At 29.5% G+C, this 12,113-nt stretch overlaps 1 protein-coding gene across 2 annotated transcripts in view; it reads left to right on the forward strand.

Moving 5' to 3' along the window:
* The window catches only part of LOC120353051, an 86,784-nt gene that overhangs the window by 63,777 nt on the left and 10,894 nt on the right, over window positions 1–12,113 (forward strand). The window contains exon 1 of one of the 2 annotated variants that reach the window (XR_005572162.1): window positions 7,464–10,161. The exons of the other annotated variant lie outside the window; for it this stretch is intronic. The gene's annotated coding sequence lies outside the window, so the exon portion shown is untranslated. Of the gene's footprint in view, window positions 1–7,463; window positions 10,162–12,113 lie in introns of those variants that run through there. 2 annotated transcript variants of the gene reach the window in all.

Raw genomic sequence — 12,113 nt, forward strand, 5'->3', positions numbered from 1 at the left:
TTTTCAAGTTTACAAAATAAAAGAATGTTACACAATAAAAAACTTATTACTATCAAACCTATACTCTGAAATATGTTTTCTTTTTGACAAGACCTAATTTTTAAAATAATGAATAAATTTTACTGATTTTCTCAAAATAGATTAGATTAATTAATTTTTACTCACGTGAATTTAGCCTAAGATTCCACTTTTAATTTTAAACACCTTAAAAAATTTAAATTGACACTTTCAAAAGTTACATTAACAAACAAATTTTCTACTTTATGTTTAATTGAACAAATAAATGAAATAATAAGCTATTAATTAGAATTTTACCAATAAATGTGGAGCAACCAAATTTTTTGTTCTAACTCGTGGAATCTCAGGTGAAAAAAGGTACTGAAACAAACAGGATATATTATAAACTTCCTTTACCTGGAGCAATTAAATCTCAATGCTACTGAAATCTGAGTTATATAATTCAATGTATCAACCAAATAAAAGTTAAATTTTAAGTTATAATCTGGTTATTTAATTTGTACACTGTCAAAACTTTATAAAAAATTAAATAAACTATTGTTACAATTCAAACGAGTTCATTTATTCAACCTGATTTATTGACATTAAAAGGCGGCAAGTTTAAAATTTTGTTTTGGCGGTACGAGATTGACAAGTTTGAACTACAAAATTAATTCTCTCTCAAGTTAACTTGATAATATTTAATGTGACATTTTTCATTATTTTTTCCTAACATTACAAATGCCCGCCTTCAACAATAAAAAAAATTTATTTTCAATTTTGAAAAAATTTAAAATTGATTTTTTTTTATAAGTGTAATTACACAAAGTATAGAAATTCTAAATCAAGATTATTACATCGAATATACTGAAATAATTATTTTTTTTTATATAAAAAGCAATTGCATTAAATTCTCATAGCAAAATTTAAGTATGTCAAAAAATATTCAAATGATTATTAATTCATATAAGAAAATTACAAAATTATTTCCGTTACATTTTTATGCATAACAATCTAGAATGTATTTTGTTGAAATTTTCATCAAAATGAATACCTTATAGATATAAACAAATGTCAAACTGTAAGAATAAAATTCCATAAGTTAATAATAAATGAATATAGATTATTAGAATACAAAACAAATATAGAATAAATCAATGATGTATAGTGGATATATTCATGTTATAAAAAACATTCTCAAATACTCATACTCAATTATAGTCTATTTACGAAGAATAGTTCAATATATGAAGACACTTTCAATATATTTACGTCGATGAATGTTTTTTGCGATGAAATGTTTTATGTGATGATCAATGATGATGAAGAATGTTTTTATTCCAATGAATGCGAAGATGGTAGCAGTATAGAACTCTAGAAGTTCTTGTAGACCAACTCGTTCTTGAAGTACCATGGAATTGTAGTCATCAGTCATCATTGAAGAATTATAGTCACAAATTGTAGACATCGCAAACATCTCGTTTCATTTTTCTTAGTGCTTCTAAAATTTTTTAGGAGTGATTTTTTCTTCTTTTTTATTCTCGAAGATAATATATCAGCATACAGATTTCAGACACATCTTATGCAGTAATAACTTGTAGATATATTGTGAATAACTTGAAGATATTGTAGATTTCAGTCATGATTTTTTTTTTTTTTTTTTTTTTTTTTTTTTTTTTTTAGCATCAATGAGAAAGTTCATTTGATAGAAGTTCTTGTAGAAATAACTATTTCATTCGATAGTTATTACGAGTTTTGAAGATCAATTTGACATTTTGTAAAGCAGGAACATTGTTTACAAAAATCCATTTGACTTGGATTTAGATGAAAATGTTACAAAAATCCATTAAACTTGGTTTTATGCGAATCTCGAAGATCAATTTTAACAATTTTTTACAACTGGAACATTTTTGGATTTAGACGAAGATGAAAGTTCATTTGCAGGCACATTCGTAGATACATCTCGTTATTTTTTAATCACTCATTTCTTTTACTTCTCACTTTTACATGTCCATACTCGTTTAGATAGCACTTTTATTTGTAGTTGTAGTTGCATTATGTGCAAGTGGAAAATTTTGAAAGGATTAACTTAAGGAACGGAGTGAGTTGCTAGAAAGGATTCACTGTTGCCAATATCTAGAAAGGAATAGCTTTTTAAGGTAAGGTAAATTTTAGGTAAAGGTTTCTTGCAATGCAAAATCTTGAAGTTCTTGTGACTATAATTTCTGGAACACCCTCTATGTGGAATGACATCTTTACGCTGTGGAATGGAGTTAGGCCACATCTCAGCTTGAAGTTCTGCGACGAAGTTCCATACCACTACCATTTTATTTTCAGCAATTTCGTTGTCGTAGAATATTGAAGATTCGAAGATATCATTCACATTTGTATTATACGTTGCAGTGTTATTCGATGCACTAGTAGTCACTTTCACGTCAAGAATGTATGAGCATTTAAGAATAAAAAATTACTATTTAAATTTTTAATAAGAATAAAAAATATATATATTTTTTTAAGATAAGTTTTAGAATTGACTATTACTCAAAAATATAGTTAAGTTGATAAATCGTCAGTCATATTTCAAACAAAATGAATCATGAATTTTGTAAGTTCATGAATTTATCCACAAATTTCAAGTAAATCATAAAATAAAATATTGACAGAAGAGTTATACTAAATATTTAGATAGGATATTAGTGATCAATAGCATATGAATCAATTTTAATTAAACAATATTATTATTTCAAGTACGTACACATTATTATTACTGAATACAAGTGAATATAGAATAAATATATCAATTAACAACAATATTATATTATTTATTCCTTTATTTAAATCGTTTCAATAGTTTTCAGCAATTTATTTCCAATTAATTTGAACATTCATTATTTTATTAATCATTAATGTCAATCATTTGTTTATGAATTTACTATAAAAGTAGGAAGTTAAACACAATGAAATTTAAATATTACTTATAAATTTTCCAAAACTTTCAAAATACGTTTCATCAAGTCATTTAAATCATTGTATTACCAACACAAGCTACATGGTCATTCATAAGCACAAATTACATTACACAAAATTTATGAGCATCCCTTAAGACTTCAAGGTCAGGATTTCTTACTCAAACAAAATACAATTATAAATCAATAATTACTAATACTAATACATACCAACAAGAATACTAAACAACAGTACCAATACAATAGATTTCATGACTCAATAAAATTTGTTTGAATTACATTATTATTTTAAACAAAGTTTCATTTTCTACAGTTGATTTAACAAAGTGTTATAGTATTCAATTGCATATTTTTTATTTTATTTTAGAATGATTCTCAAGCCATTGATCACGTAAGTTTAGAAAAATTAATCATCTTTATGGTAAAAACGCTTCATCATAAACTTATTTACTTTCAAAATTTTTCCAGTTTTTATTTCTTCAAGTTCATAACAACCCTTTCTTAAATCTTTTACTACAACATACGGTCCCTTATATTTTGCACACAGTTTCGCAGATATTTTCTTCAATTTGTTAGATAGAATGTAATTTTTTATCAAGACTTGATCACCTACATTGATTTTACATGGATTTTTATTTCTCATATTCTGTTTAAATCTTCTGATTACTCCTTTATTTTTTATATTAATTAATACTCTTCTATTTCTAAGTTCTTCGGGTTCTAGTTCAAATTTATTATCAGGAGGAAATCTAATACTTTTGAAAACTAAATGACCTAATTTTTTATTCATCATCATCTCTACTGGAATCTGTCCTGTTGTTTCATGAAAGTTACAGTTAATGATGTATTATTTGTGATGCTCCATATCCAGGCGGCGGGTAGTTGAACTGCTGCGGAAACATCATTGGATTTCTAGGATGAAAATTACCTGGTTGATTCATGTTTTGATTCATTTGATTCATGTTTGAATTATTTGATTGTCTACGATCTTCCTGACGTTGTTGATAACCTGATTTTTGAAAGTTGTTATTATTTCTTCTATTATCAAAATTATTGTGTCCTACCTGATCAAATCTTCGATTGTCATTTGACTGATTCTTATCTTGATTTTCTTGATTGTTTTGATTTTTGTTCACCCTATATTCATCTAATAAATTGAATGCATCCAACACCTTAATAAATTCTTCTGCATTCTTTACATTTCTGACAATTGCAGCGGTAATTATATTTTCATTGTAATGATTTTTCAACATTTCAAAAATTGTGTCTTTGTCAATAGCCGGAATTAAATTTTTACAGATATTAAATTTGGAAATAAAATATTCACTTAAAGTTAACTTACTACCAATGACGTATTTTCCAAATTGAAGTTCTTGTCGTGCTTTCTTCTGGATGTCTTGCGACCACATCTTCGAGATGAATTTGTTTTTGAAGCTTTCAAAACTGTCAATATCGGTTTTTACAAAATCCCACCATTCTTGTTGTTGATAAGTTTTGTTCAAATTATTGTCCAAAATACTTTTTATATTTCCCCATTCAGTAATATGGTTACGAGATAAATATTCAGTTAAGCTATTGATGAAGTTCATAGGATTTCTCCTGTCAATCGACATTTGAAATTCGTATTTGTCAGAAGGAAAGCAATTATTTACTTGCGGTACAAAGTTCACTTGTGATGAGATTTTTTTCTGTAATTTATCAACTGTTTCACTGTTTTTCTCTACATTCAACTGTAAGGTACAGACCTTGACAGCTTCTTCGTTCTGCCTAACTTCCAAAATATTCAGATTCTTAGTGATCCTATCTTCTAAATTGATTTGCATGGCTGATTGTTGGTGAACACTAGCCCTAACATTTTCCATCTCTTCATTAATATTATTAATTTCATCTTTCAATTGACTTGTATTTTTGTTCATTGTTTCGGTTACCTGACCTACTTGTACCTCAAGTTTTTTAGTTTTGACCTGCATTTCTTCGATTTCTTTGTTATTTTTCATACAGTATTGATCTAACCTACTTTCTTGTTTTGTAATTTTTTTGTCTAGTTCTGACCTAACCTTCTCAATTTTCTTGTCCTGGCATTCAACTTTCTGATTTATTGTTTGAAACTGTGCTTTTATTTCATTAAACTTCTCATCAAACTTATCATTTTGTCTGTTAAGTTTTTGGTTTAAACCATTAATTTCATTTTTTACACTGTTAATTTCACTTTTAATTTCATTTTTAATTTCATTTCTTGCTTCATCTTGTTTTTTAAATTCATTTTTTATACTTTTGTTTTGTTCTTCAAGAAACTTCATCAAGATATCCATTTTAGAATTTACATTATAAAGTGAATCGCTAGATTGAGCAATAGAATCTTCAATGTTTTGTTGAGCATCATTGTTTGAATTATTGACTTGATCATTTGAAATCTTTAAATTTGAATCATCAACTTTTTGTAGTTCAGGTTTATTACAATTCCTATCGTTTTGATCGAGGAAACCAACAAAATCTTCACCTAAGGATTCATTTGACTCTACTAGGGTTAAGTTCAGTTGTTCTTGCGACTCCATATCACTTGAATTCAATACAATAGCATCATTGGATGTATCAAACTCTTGCATTGTACTTTCCCTATCTTCTAATTCATCTACCATTATAGTATCTTTGGACGCTTCAGATTCATGAATCAATTTTTCCATTTTGGTTGATGTCTTCGTCTTACTTCTTAGTAGATAGTTGTTCATCAGAACGCAGTATTTTGAATACAGATATAATCATTTACAATGTTTTCTATAATTTACCTCGCATTTCAACTCAATGAACTTAACTGATTTGTAATCTAACCTAGTCAAAATCATTCAAAGTATCTCTTAGCGTCACTATCAAATTCTAACCTAACCATGAACTTTTCAAGTTTCAACATTTATTATTTGTGGTCTTTGTGAATATTTTGTTTCGATTTTCCCCATTCAGGGATGCCATTTGGGGCGTTTCGTGTGTCTACTTTTATTGTATCCGCACCGAAACCCCACTTCAGAGATAGAATCATTTGATACTCTTATTTTCCAAGAAGGATTTTGCCTCTTTGTCTAATAAAAATATTCATCATTCTACTCTGGATCCTAAACTAACAAATTTACTATTTTCATTAAGTTGACAATGCGTAGGCAATAAATAAAATACATTGCATCTGATTACTTTTATTGAAAACTTTTCAAGTTTACAAAATAAAAGAATGTTACACAATAAAAACTTATTACTATCAAACCTATACTCTGAAATATGTTTTCTTTTTGACAAGACCTAATTTTTAAAATAATGAACAAATTTTACTGATTTTCTCAAAATAGATTAGATTAATTAATTTTTACTCACGTGAATTTAGCCTAAGATTCCACTTTTAATTTTAAACACCTTAAAAAATTTAAATTGACACTTTCAAAAGTTACATTAACAAACAAATTTTCTACTTTATGTTTAATTGAACAAATAAATGAAATAATAAGCTATTAATTAGAATTTTACCAATAAATGTGGAGCAACCAAATTTTTTGTTCTAACTCGTGGAATCTCAGGTGAAAAAAGGTACTGAAACAAACAGGATATATTATAAACTTCCTTTACCTGGAGCAATTAAATCTCAATGCTACTGAAATCTGAGTTATATAATTCAATGTATCAACCAAATAAAAGTTAAATTTTAAGTTATAATCTGGTTATTTAATTTGTACACTGTCAAAACTTTATAAAAAATTAAATAAACTATTGTTACAATTCAAACGAGTTCATTTATTCAACCTGATTTATTGACATTAAAAGGCGGCAAGTTTAAAATTTTGTTTTGGCGGTACGAGATTGACAAGTTTGAACTACAAAATTAATTCTCTCTCAAGTTAACTTGATAATATTTAATGTGACATTTTTCATTATTTTTTCCTAACATTACAATTTTTAGGCTACTTTGAGCATTTTTTTGTAATTTGAGACCGTAAATCTATAGTTATTTGTATATCTAGAGTGAAAAGTACAACTTTTTCTCCCTGAGGGAAAAGTTTGAAGCCCGAGGCGAAGCCGAGGGCAACAATTTTCCTGAGGGAGAAAAAGTATTTTTCACTCGTGATGTACACAACATTTTTCCTCCATCTACATTTTTTTATAGAAACTGCAAATAAAATCATTTTAATAACTTACGTATTGGTGACAATGTTCCCTAACAACATAACCTAAAATCTAAAACCTAAACAGCGGCCGTCTGATTGGCACTGCCGATTGCGCTATCTAGCAAAAGTTGTCACAATTATATCAGCTGGGTGTCTACCAAAAATGGCTGACTCCAGATCACGCGGTTCAGATTTGAATTGCAGATCAAAAATATTTGTTGGCTGGTATTTTGAATAGAATAAGATATTTTAAAAATTGTATAAATTTTTATCGTCTACTAATATTAAGAAGTAATATCATACAAACATATATTTCATGAGTTGATCAAATTTCTGGTTGTGGTATTGAATTCAGTTGACTCAATGACAGACACCTCTTTATGCTTTCTCATCTGAGCTTAGACCTTCTAACCTATTATAAATGTAAGTTTTTAAAATAGAGATGCTTCCCATGTTATTTAAATGGAGTCACTTTTACTCCCTAGGGAGTTTTTCTGTTTTTTACTACCGAGAGCGAAAAAGTGACACTTTAGTATTATGTTTCAGGGAGTAAAGTAAGTACTTTAGCCAGTAGGTGGAGGAAAAAATAATTTCTGGAAACTCTTTTTAGATAGTTGGAAAGATAAAACGAACGTAGTTACGATTTTTCCGCTAGGTCGCGCGCCTGTCGGTTCTTCATACTTCCATCATTCAAATCAGCCATTGGCGCGTATTTTGAATGCAAATTTGTTGTTTCTTATTTGATTTTCGTAATAATTTGTGTAAAAAAATGGATGTGGATAGTGTTGAATGTGATTGTGGAAGTTAGACACAATAGTAGGCAGCAGTGGTAGCTCATAAAATTGACTAATAATTGAAGAAAAACAATAAACATAGAAGAAAGAAGAATATTTGAATTCCACTTTCACTCTCCAAAAAAGGTAAGTTAGGAAACCCTGTAAATACTAGATCTGAAGCAAAATGAGTAAAACTATATTATTTCATACCTATGTAGAGAGGAATTATTTTCTAACATCAATCACATTATTTTGTTATTATAGTCTTCATTATAGTACTATTTTATGATTTTTTGTGAATGAGATAAAATTATTGACTCCTGGATAACTCTGAAATATCACGTCTATTGTCATTTCCATTATCTTCTGAACATTCCTGTGTGTAATGATTGCAATACTCCATTATCAGCAATTCAAGTGCCACAATATAACACTCAAAAAAAGTTGATGAATAATTATGAGACATTTTTACCTATAATTACCTATTTTTTAAATTCAATGGTAACTGTAGGAAAAATTCAATGTGAAATACTTGAGCAAAGTTCCTTTGCTGCACTCAAGAAACCATTATTCCGCACTCGCCTATGGCTCGTGCATGAACGTTTCTTTGTTACTTTGCGCACTAGTTGCACAAATAACTATTTACAGCACAAAAGAGCACAAATTGAGCACTAAATCCCTAGATATGTTGATTTATTTGTGCTGTTTTGTTGATTGATTTGTGCCATTGTGGTTGGTGCAAGTGTGAAGCCAGCCCTACCCACTTTAAAAGTCCAATATCTTCTTCAAATTGATAGCACAAAATAAACTTTTTACACCACAAAACAGCACAAATTGAGCACTAGATCCCTAGATATGTTGATTTATTTGTGCTGTTCTGTGAATTGATTTGTGCCATTGTGGGTGTTGCAAGCGTGAAGCCAGCCCTACCCACTTTAAACGTACAGCACAAAACAGCACAAATTGAGCACTAAATCCTTAGATATGTTGATTTATTTGTGCTGTTTTGTGAATTGATTTGTGCCATTGTGGGTGGTGCAAGCATGAAGCCAGCCCTACCCACTTTAAAAGTCCAATATCTTCTTTAAAATGATAGCAGAAAATAAACTTTTTAGAGCACAAATCAGCACAAATTGAGCACTAAATCCCTAGATCTGTTGATTTATTTGTGCTGTTTTGTGAATTGATTTGTACCATTTTGAGTGGTGCAAGCGTGAAGCCAGCCCGCCCACTTTCAAAGTATCTTCTTTAAATTGATAGCACAAATAAACATTTTTGCAGCACAAAAAAGCACAAATTGAGCACTAAGTCCTTAGATATGTTAATAATTTGTGCTGTTTTGTGAATTGATTTGTGCCCACTTCCAAAGTTGAATATCTTCTTAAAATTGATAGCACAAATAAAACTTTTTGCAGCACAAAGCAGCACAAATTGGGCACTAAAACGCCTAGATATGACAATTAATTATTTGTGCCGTTCTGGGTGGTGCTAGCAAGAAGCCAGCCCTACCCACTTTCAAAGTCCAATATCTTCTTTAAATCGACAGCACAAAATAAACTTCTAACAGCACAAAACAGCATAAATTGAGCACTAAATGTTCAGATATGCAATTTGATTTGTGCCGTTTTGGGTAGGGCCAGCTTCACGGGGGTCGTCTCAGCCACACATACACACACTCAGGTTACAACCAAGATTTATCTAGTTACTCTTGCTAAAACTCATTTCGATTTTGACTTCTCATAATAATAATTATAACCTTACTTTCTTCATAGTATAAACATTACAAGAAATAAACTCAACAGAAAACATTTTTCTCTACTATTTTCAATTTTGACCCTCAAATTGCTCAAATTATACATCGTATTTTTATGTGTTTCCATTTAATCTTGTTGAATATGACTTAGATTAACAAACAAATCTACTCAAACTAGGCTCAATCCAGTGTTTATAGATAATATGGAAGTTATTTATATAATTGGTAGCATGAAAATGATTTATAATAATCTGGAAGTGAACTACTAGCTTTAAATGCGTTTTTGAACCATAGCCAACTTATTATAACATTGAATAAAGTATTCTAACCTCATTTACATTTACAACGGATAAGTCATCCAATAATTTCAATTAGAATAATATAAAGTCATGCTAGCTATTTTTCCTATTCGTTATTAATTCTCATAAAATATGCCTTTAATTTCCTTTTAGCTTCACCTTCCCTCTCCAATTTTCTTAATTCTATGGGGAGAGAGTTCAATAAATCGGGTATTCTATTATGAGGTGAGTTTTTCCCATAGACATTATTATTATCTCTGCGTTCTGTAATTTCTTTGTCGCAGCCCATAAACAATTTCATTCAATGCTCTATATTCCTCTTCAAAATAGTTCCTTGACAAGTCATGGTACTTGGCTAATAAATCAAATGATAAAATTCCTAACAGATTTCTTTCAATTCCATTAAACAACGTTTAAATCATTAATCAACGTCTTCTCATAGTCCTCTCCAATGGCAATTTTACGTATTGAGTGGTTAGGGAGCACACTGTTATTACATAATTAATAATACTCTGTATCATTGAGAAGTATATAATTCCTTTGGTATTCACTAGAAAGTATTGACTGATTCTAGAACACTTGTGAGGCGCCACCTTCATTGTTCTTGTCATTATATCAATATGTGTTTTGAATCTCATATGTAAATCAAAGTTTATACCCAGATGTTTAATACTATCATTAACTGGAAGGCGTTGACAGTTGCATACTACTCTATTCTCTCTTAAGCATTCTGTTTTATGACATACCACGTTGAACAAGTTGAAAGCATTCACAGTTATTCTATGATTCTTAAATATAATCATTTGAGTTTTCTGAGCATTCATCTTGATAGAATTATTGTAGAAATATTTTACTACCATATTCAGATCCTGCTGCATGTTCCTCAAGCCCATTTGTAAATCACTATCCATGACATAGAGTGAGTTATCATCTGCATATTGTAGTACCCTGGAATGCTAGACTAGCCAAATCGTTGACATAAATATTGAAGAGTGTCGGCGAGATTATACTACCTTGAATTAATCCGCATGTCTGATTATAACCACTACTAATTGATCTACCTATAATGACGTGCAATCTCCTATCCCTAAAATAGTCCTCAAATATCCTAAGTAATTTTCCACTAATGCCCATCAATTTTAGTTTGGATAGCATGATCTTATAATTCACCAAGTCGAATGCCTTACTCAAATCTGTTGCCACCGCTATTACAAACTTATTATCATTTAGTGCACCATTGATATCATTTGTCACTTTTTCTAATAAGTCAATAGTACATTTCTTATCAACAAATCCGTATTGTGAATTATTCAAAATATTATATGTTTGTCTAAGTATTGTTGCAACTGCATACATAAGTAGTGCTCTAAAATTTCCATTATAACAGATACTGATCCTACTGGCCTATAGCTTTCTAAATTTTTTCGAGAACCCTTTTTAAAAATAGGTCTAAGGTAAGTTACTTTCAATAAAATAATGTGGTATATTGCCAGTATCAACAATTATTCGCTTAATAAAATGCATCAAAATCAATTTCAAATAAAATAAATTTAGTTTCAGGGTGGTCATCAATTTCAAAGCTCTCTCCTTGATTTTGAATAGTGTAATAAGTATAATTGAGTGTTTCCAGGTAGTAGAGGATCAGAAAGGAGAGACCCATTGTGCGAACTTTGCATGCTTGATTGGATAATAATTGTGAATGTGTAGTTTGAATGGCATGTGGTAGAATGGCATGTTTCGTAGAATGACGACCAGCACTTTTCAAGCATGGTTCTTTCAACCAGGAATTTTAGAAAGTTGTGCACGTGGTAATTGAGGATTTTGACAACCATGTGACTAAACTAATATTCTCAGAGGTCAATGACATGTCTCAATTGGAATTCAATGATATTTTTGTAATTGAATGAATAATAAAAAATCACGGGTAATGTAAATAATGATCATTAAAAGGTAATTAATTAGTAGGTCTAATCTATATTGTACTTTAATACCGGTAATCCAAATTATCTGTCACATATTACTCATGAGTATTAGGTAGGCTGTTTTTATAATACAGTATAGGGTAGAGCACTACAAATAGTTATGTATTAAAAGATTTTCAATTTTACAATGTTTTAATGTTCACTGTAGACTACAATTTATTACTTTATGTGATTGATGTTATGTTACCATGTCAC

Source organism: Nilaparvata lugens, chromosome 9, assembly GCF_014356525.2.
Source record: "Nilaparvata lugens isolate BPH chromosome 9, ASM1435652v1, whole genome shotgun sequence".
Lineage (NCBI taxonomy): Eukaryota > Metazoa > Arthropoda > Insecta > Hemiptera > Delphacidae > Nilaparvata > Nilaparvata lugens.